Source organism: Oryx dammah, unplaced genomic scaffold (assembly GCF_014754425.2).
Source record: "Oryx dammah isolate SB20612 unplaced genomic scaffold, SCBI_Odam_1.1 HiC_scaffold_12, whole genome shotgun sequence".
NCBI lineage: Eukaryota > Metazoa > Chordata > Mammalia > Artiodactyla > Bovidae > Oryx > Oryx dammah.
In genome coordinates this window covers 26,263,054-26,270,716 of record NW_024070196.1, presented here as the reverse complement: position 1 = coordinate 26,270,716, position 7,663 = coordinate 26,263,054, and the positions used below count along the sequence as shown (strand labels likewise).

At 39.1% G+C, this 7,663-nt stretch overlaps 1 pseudogene; it reads left to right on the top strand.

The window, feature by feature from the left end:
* The first annotated feature begins 2,628 nt into the window (after window positions 1–2,628).
* LOC120870939 lies at window positions 2,629–5,480 on the top strand (annotated as a pseudogene).
* Window positions 5,481–7,663: the final 2,183 nt, after the last annotated feature.

The window sequence follows — 7,663 nt, the reverse complement described above, 5'->3', positions numbered from 1 at the left end:
ACTAATTTGATGATCTTCAACAAGTTGTAAGCCTTTTGTGCCTTATTTTCTCATATATAAATGGGGATAAAAATAGTACTTCCATTGAGGATTATTGTAGGAAGCAAGTAAGTTTATATGTGTAAGACACTTAGAACATTCTTTAGCTTTTAGTAAGAATTCTGTCTTCATTTGTCTATTATGCAACACAAAATTTAATACTTTAAGTCAGCATTTTATTTTTTTCATGATTTGTGATTTAGTTCTTTGCTTTTTCTTCTGTTTTCTCCTCCTGTAGCTTATTGGATGGGTCAGAAAATCCGACATGGCCTCATTCATAAGGCTGGCAGTTGAAACTATCCATAAGGTAAGCCCCAGTTATACACTAAGACACATCAGACCTTCTCCAAGTAAGCCTTTTATCCTTCCATATTGTAGACCGTTACAACTAAGAACTCTGCCTATATTAGTTCAATCCAGTGTTTTACAAAGATGATTGCCAAAGCATTGGCTTTTCAAATTTTTGCATAATTCCTATTACTATTTCACAGAAACATAACAAACTTTTTTTATATATATTTTTGGTAAAAATGATTTAGTCCAAATTATTTTTTTGTTTGTTTTTGCACAAATAGGGGGAAATTACTGCAAGACCAAAGAGGTAAAAAGACCATGCCAAATGTCTGAGTCACTATCTGAGCTACCTGAGTCTGGCTTAGAGTCTAACATGCAAACAATACTCCCTGCCCATTCTGTATGTCATTAATGACAGGTGAGTAATATGGGAGTTTAATACCCTATCTTTAGAAAGAATAATGGGGACACAAATGTTATTTTAGACTAATAATAGAAAGAATGACTGAATCATTATGGAGCATATATTGTGCACAATCTATGTACCTAGTGTCTCACTGCTGCTGCTGCCGCTGCTGCTGCTGTTGCTGCTGCTGGGTTGCTTCAATCATGTCCGACTCTGTGTGACCCTGTAGACGGCAGCCCACCAGGGTCCACCATCCCTGGGATTCTCCAGGCAAGAACACTGGAGTGGGTTGCCATTTCCTTCTTCAACACATTAAAGTGAAAAGTGAAAGTGAAGTCTCTGAGTCGTTTCCAACTCTTAGCGACCCCATGGACTGCAGCCTACCAGGCTCCTCCGGCAATGGGATTTTCCAGGCAAGAGTACTGGAGTGGATTGCCATTGCCTTCTCCAGTATCTCACTAAGGAGTATCAAAATCACAAAAAAAGGGATTCAAAGCCAAACAGACACAGGGATGACTAGGGAATTATGATCTTTAGCTGAATCTTATGTATCAACAGATAAGGCATTCAGCACATAGGAAGCATTTTGGCAAATATGTGAGCCTTTAATGCTCTGAAGAGTTTTTACAAAATATGTGGCATCTGAGATTTATTTCATAACAGTTCAGAACACATGGACCATAAAATTATAGTAAATTTTAAAAGTTATACAACCTTCAAAAAAGTAAAACAAAATATGTGATAATAAAACACTAACTTTATATTAAAAGCTTTGGATGATAAGCACTTTGGCATCAAAGTCTGAACCATGAATCAAGTTCCAATTTAGCTTTTTATATTATTTTTGCTTACAAATAAATTAGAAAATTCTAACTCACAATTATCAGAATTTAAAAGAAATGAAAGTGTTTACTGTCAGTTCAGTTTATACAATTTTATACAAACTGTCAGTTATATAAACATAAAAAGTTATATAAAATTTATATAAACTGTCATTAAGTTTACAAATTTCAGAAATTGGAGAGTCTTCTAAGTAAACAAAATGAAACAGCAAAGCACCTTCACTTTCCATAAGAAAATATCATATAACACATTCAAAGGGTGAATGTTCTATTTTTTTCTAGAATGTCACGATTCCTGGATTTAATTCATCCAAAGCCTCTATCTTAGAGTATGGTCCCCAAATTCCTAACCCTCTTTACATTTATCTATTCTAGCACGAAGGAGATGACAGAGGATGAGATGGCTGGATGGCATCACCGACTCGATGTACATGAGTTTGAGTGAATTCCGGGAGTTGGTGATGGACAGGGAGGCCTGGCGTGTTGCGATTCATGGGGTCGCAAATAGTCAGACACGACTGAGCGACTGAACTGAACTGAACTGAGAAGCTGCTACTCAGTGGATCACTCTTAAATTGCAGTGTTTTTTATACTCTACAGCATATGGTGTCATAGAGTTAATATTTAAATTATTCATCTACAGAGAGGAAGTCATAAGGTAAACTGAAAACTGTTCTTGCTATTATAAACACCAAGGAATAGGGGAGAGGTAGAAAATATCCTTAGGTGAAACAGACTGACTCAGTTTACAAAGTAAAGAGAAATCTTGGAAAACTTATAAATATGGAGAATCAGTTTTTCAATCATACCTTGATTAACCGTATGTCAACCTACAATTCATCATTCATTCATCTAGTAATGCAATATACATTAGATAAAATATGTAGTATATGCAGGTGCTAAATACAGAGGTAACATTGTTAAAATAAAATAGTTTACCAAAAACTCCAAGGGAAGTTTTTAAATAAATATATTAATTTATCAGACATTTTAGAGAAGTTATAAAGAAAGTGATAGAAGAAAATGCTTTTTTAGACCCTGCAAGCCGAAGCTGGGCCACTCTGGGCCACTCACCCCACTGGAGCCCAGAGAACCCGGAGCTTCATCGCACCATATGCGGCATTTGGGCGCTCTTTGGCAGCGATGACTGCCTTTCTGTTCGGTGTCTGAGTGCTATGAAGATTGCACACAGGGGTTCGGATGCATTCCATTTTGAAAATGTTAATGAGTACACCAATTGCTGCTTTAGATTTCACTGGTTGGCGGTAGTTGACTAGCTGTTTGGAATGCAGCCAATTCAAGTGAAGAAATATCCTTACTTGTGGCTCTGTTACAACGGTGAAATCTACAAACACAAGAAGCTGCAACACCATTTTGAATTTGAATACCAGACCAAAGTGGATGGTGAAATAATCCATCAATTTATGACAAAGGAGGAATTGAACAAACAGTTTGTATGCTGGATGGAGTATTTGCATTTATTTTACTGGATACTGCCAATAAGAAAGTGTTCTTGGGCAGAGATACCTATGGAGTGAGACCTTTGTTTAAAGCCATGACAGAAGATGGATTTTTGGCAGTGTGTTCAGAAGCTAAAGGACTTGTTAACTTGAAGCACTCCATGACTCCTTTTTTAAAAGTGGAGCCTTTTTTGCCAGGACATTATGAAGTTTTGGACTTAAAGCCAAATGACAAAGTAGCATCGGTGGAAATGGTGAAATACCGTCACTGTAGAGACGAGCCTCTGTATGCCCTATATGACAGCGTGGAGCAACTCTTCCCAGGTTTTGAGATAGAAACTGTGAAGAGCAACCTCCTGATCCTTTTTGACAATGCCGTTAAGAAACGTTTGATGATGGACAGAAGGATTGGCTGCCTTTTATCAGGTGGCTTGGATTCCAGTTTGGTTGCTGCCACTCTGTTGAAGCAGCTAAAAGAGGCCCAAGTACAATACTCTCTCCAGACATTTGCGATTGGCATGGAAGACAGTCTTGATTTACTAAATTCTGAAAGAGATGGGAATACCAGATCACCTAACCTACCTCTTGAGAAATCTGTATGCAGGTCAGGAGGCAACAGTTAGAACTGGACGTGGAACAACAGACTGGTTCCAAATAGGAAAAGGAGTACATCAAGACTATATATTGTCACCCTGCTTATTTAACTTCTATGCAGAGTACATCATGAGAAATGCTGGACTGGAAGAAACACAAGCTGGAATCAAGATTGCCAGGAGAATTATCAATAACCTCAGATATGCAGATGACACCACCCTTATGGCAGAAAGTGAAGAGGAACTAAAAAGCTTCTTGATGAAAGTGAAAGAGGAGAGTGAAAAAGTTGGCTTAAAGCCCAACATTCAGAAAACGAAGATCATGGCATCCAGTCCCATCACTTCATGGGAAATAGATGGGGAAACAGTGGAAACAGTGTCAGACTTTTTTTTGAGCTCCAAAATCACTGCAGATGGTGATTGCAGCCATGAAATTAAAAGATGCTTACTCCTTGGAAGAAAAGTTATGAGCAACCTAGATAGCATATTCAGAAGCAGAGACTAAGACTTTGTCGACTAAGGTCCGTCTAGTCAAGGCTATGGTTTTTCCTGTGGCCTTGTATGGATGTGAGAGTTGGACTGTGAAGAAGGCTGAGCACCAAAGAATGGATGCTTTTGAACTGTGGTGTTGTAGAAGAGTCTTGAGAGTCCCTTGGACTGCAAGGAGATCCAACCAGTCCATTCTTAAGGAGATAAGTAAGCCCTGGGATTTCTCTGGAAGGAATGATGCTCAAGCTGAAACTCCAATACTTTGGCCACCTCATGCGAAGAGTTGATTCATTGGAAAAGGCTCTGATGCTGGGAGGGATTGGAGGCAGGAGGAGAAGGGGACGACAGAGGATGAGATGGCTGGATGGCATCACTGACTCGATGGACGTGAGTCTGAGAGAACTCCGGGAGTTGGTGATGGACAGGGAGGCCTGGCGAGCTGTGATTCATGGGGTCACAAAGAGTCAGACACGACTGAGTGACTGAACTGAACTGAGAAAGGTGGCAAATCATACTGGGAGTGAACACCATGAAGTCCTCTTTAACTCTGAGGAAGGCATTCAGGTCCTGGATGAAGTCATATTTTCCTTGGAAACTTATGATATTACAACAGTCCGTGCTTCAGTAGGTATGTACTTAATTTCTAAGTACATTCGGAAGAACACAGATAGCGTGGTGATCTTCTCTAGAGAAGGTTCAGATGAACTTACGCAGGGTTATATATATTTTCACAAGGCTCCTTCCCCAGAGAAAGCTGAGGAGGAGAGTGTCTTCTAAGGGAACTCTACTTGTTTGATGTTCTCCGAGCAGATCAAACTACTGTGGCCCACAGCCTTGAATTGAGAGTCCCTTTCTTGGATCATCACTTTTCTTCCTACTACTTGTCTCTGGCACCAGATATGAGAGTTCCCAAGAATGGGATACAAAAGCATCTCCTGAGAGAGACATTTGAGGACTCCAATCTGATACCTAAAGAGATTCTCTGGCAACCAAAAGAAGCCTTCAGTGATGGAATAACCTCAGTTAAAAATTCCTGGTTTAGGATTTCACAAGACTATATTGAGCATCAGGTTGATGATGCAGCGATAGCAAGCGCAGCCCAGAAATTTCCCATCAATACCCCCAAAACAAAAGAAGGCTATTACTGCTGTCAGATCTTTGAAAACCACTACCCGGGCTGAGCCAACTGGCTGCCCCATTACTGGATTCCCAGGTGGACCAGCACCATGGACCCTTCTGCCTGCATTCTAACCCATTACAAGGCTGCTGCCAAAGCTTAGGCACTCGCTGAGCCCTGGAGTCAAAGTAATCATTTCTTCTCCTTGTGAAGGGTAGGGGTCTTGAGGGCAGGAAGGGCCAACCGCCCAGGCTTGCCTGGGTGTGGAAAAAATAAAAGTCTGAAATCCAGAAAAAAATAAATAAATAAAATGCTCTTTTAAAATTCAGTTATGTTATTAAATGTAAGACACATTAGATAATACATGCCTCATACAGAATTAAAAGTAGTCACTTCATTAATGTTAATGATTAAGTTAAAAAGTTAGAATATTTATGGAGGAATAGATATTCTTCTAATTTTATATTGAAAATAAAAAATTATATTGATGCCATCAAATTGGTATTTTCCCCCTAATTTATAAATATAACATTGAGGGAAAAATTAGAATTATTTATTATATGTGTGCTAGAATCCATTTTATGTGTGATATAAGATGACTATGAATTCTACACATGACCACTCTTGTCTTGGTATAATCAAAAATGTAAAAGTAATTTTACTTGCTCTGTGAATTTAACATTGGCTAAGTAATAGCTTCACTGTGTGAAAACAAAATTACTGATGTTTAAAGGAAGAAATATCAAAATAATTATATAAAACATTTTACACCTATAGTACTCCATCATTTACAAGGAAATGATATTATTAGAAAATGTATGTCATTACATAAAAATGGATTATAGCATATACAAATAGTTTGAATAGAATGATAAAGCAGCTATTAGACCTACATTAAAACAAGTTGATTTTTAAATCTTTCTCAAGTCCCCTCACTGGAAGACAATATTTGCTTGCTAAAGCTTTTAACTTTAAAGGAACATAAAGTCACCACAGTAAAACTGGAGTTTGCCAAACCCAGGGTTGATATTTATGGCATCAGATATCAGAATAAGGGCAACACTGAGATCCAATAGACTATATTGTGTCCTAAATTTACCAAAATCCCAAACTAGAGTCAACTGGAAGGATTCCTTGGACTAGTAGTCACCAAAATTGAATTCCAAATTTCTGTTTCATGCCCAAATATCTATATGTTTCACTACAGTTCAGTTCAGTTGCTCAGTCGTGTCCGACTCTTTGTGACCCCATGAATCACAGCTCGCCAGGCCTCCCTGTCCATCACCAACTCCCGAAGTTCACTCAGACTCACGTCCATTGAGTCAGTGATGCCATCCAGCCATCTCACCTTCTGTCATCCCCTTCTCCTCCTGCCTCCAATCCCTCCCAGCATCAGAGTCTTTTCCAATGAATCAACTCTTCGCATGAGGTGGCCAAAGTATTGGAGTTTCAGCTTGAGCATCATTCCTTCCAGAGAAACCCCAGGGCTGATCTTCTTAAGAATGGACTGGTTGGATCTCCTTGCAGTCCAAGGGACTCTCAAGACTCTTCTACAACACCACAGTTCAAAAGCATCCATTCTTTGGTGCTCAGCCTTCTTCACAGTCCAACACTCACATCCATACATGGCCACAGGAAAAAACATAGCCTTGACTAGACGGACCTTAGTCGGCAAAGTAATGTCTCTGCTTTTGAATATACTGTCTAGGTTGGTCATAACTTTTCTTCCAAGGAGTAAGCATCTTTTAATTTCATGGCTGCAATCACCATCTTCAGTGATTTTGGAGCCCAAAATAATAAAATCTGACACTGTTTCCACTGTTTCCCCATCTATTTCAGATCAAGTGATGGAACCGGATGCCATGATCTTCATTTTCTGAATGTTGAGCTTTAAGCCAACTTTTTCACTCTCCACTTTCACTTTCATCAAGAGGCTTTTGAGTTCCTCTTCACTTTCTGCCATAAGGGTGGTGTCATCTGCATATCTGAGGTTATTGATATTTCTCCCAGCAATCTTGATTCCAGCTTGTGTTTCTTCCAGTCCAGCGTTTCTCATGATGTACTCTGCATATAAGTTAAATAAGCAGGGTGACAATATACAGTCTTGATGTACTACTTTTCCTATTTGGAACCAATCTGTTGTTCCATGTCCAGTTCTAACTGTTGCTTCCGGACCTGCAAATAGGTTTCTCAAGAGGCAGGTTAGGTGGTCTAGTATTCCCATCTCTTTCAGAATTTTCCACAGTTTATTGTGATCCACACAGTCAAAGGCTCTGGCATAGTCAAGAAAGCAGAAATAGATGTTTTTCTGGAACTCTCTTGCTTTTTCCATGATCCAGCAGATGTTGGCAATTTGATCTCTTGTTCCTCTGCCTTTTCTAAAACCAGCTTGAACATCTGGAAGTTTATGGTTCATGTATTGC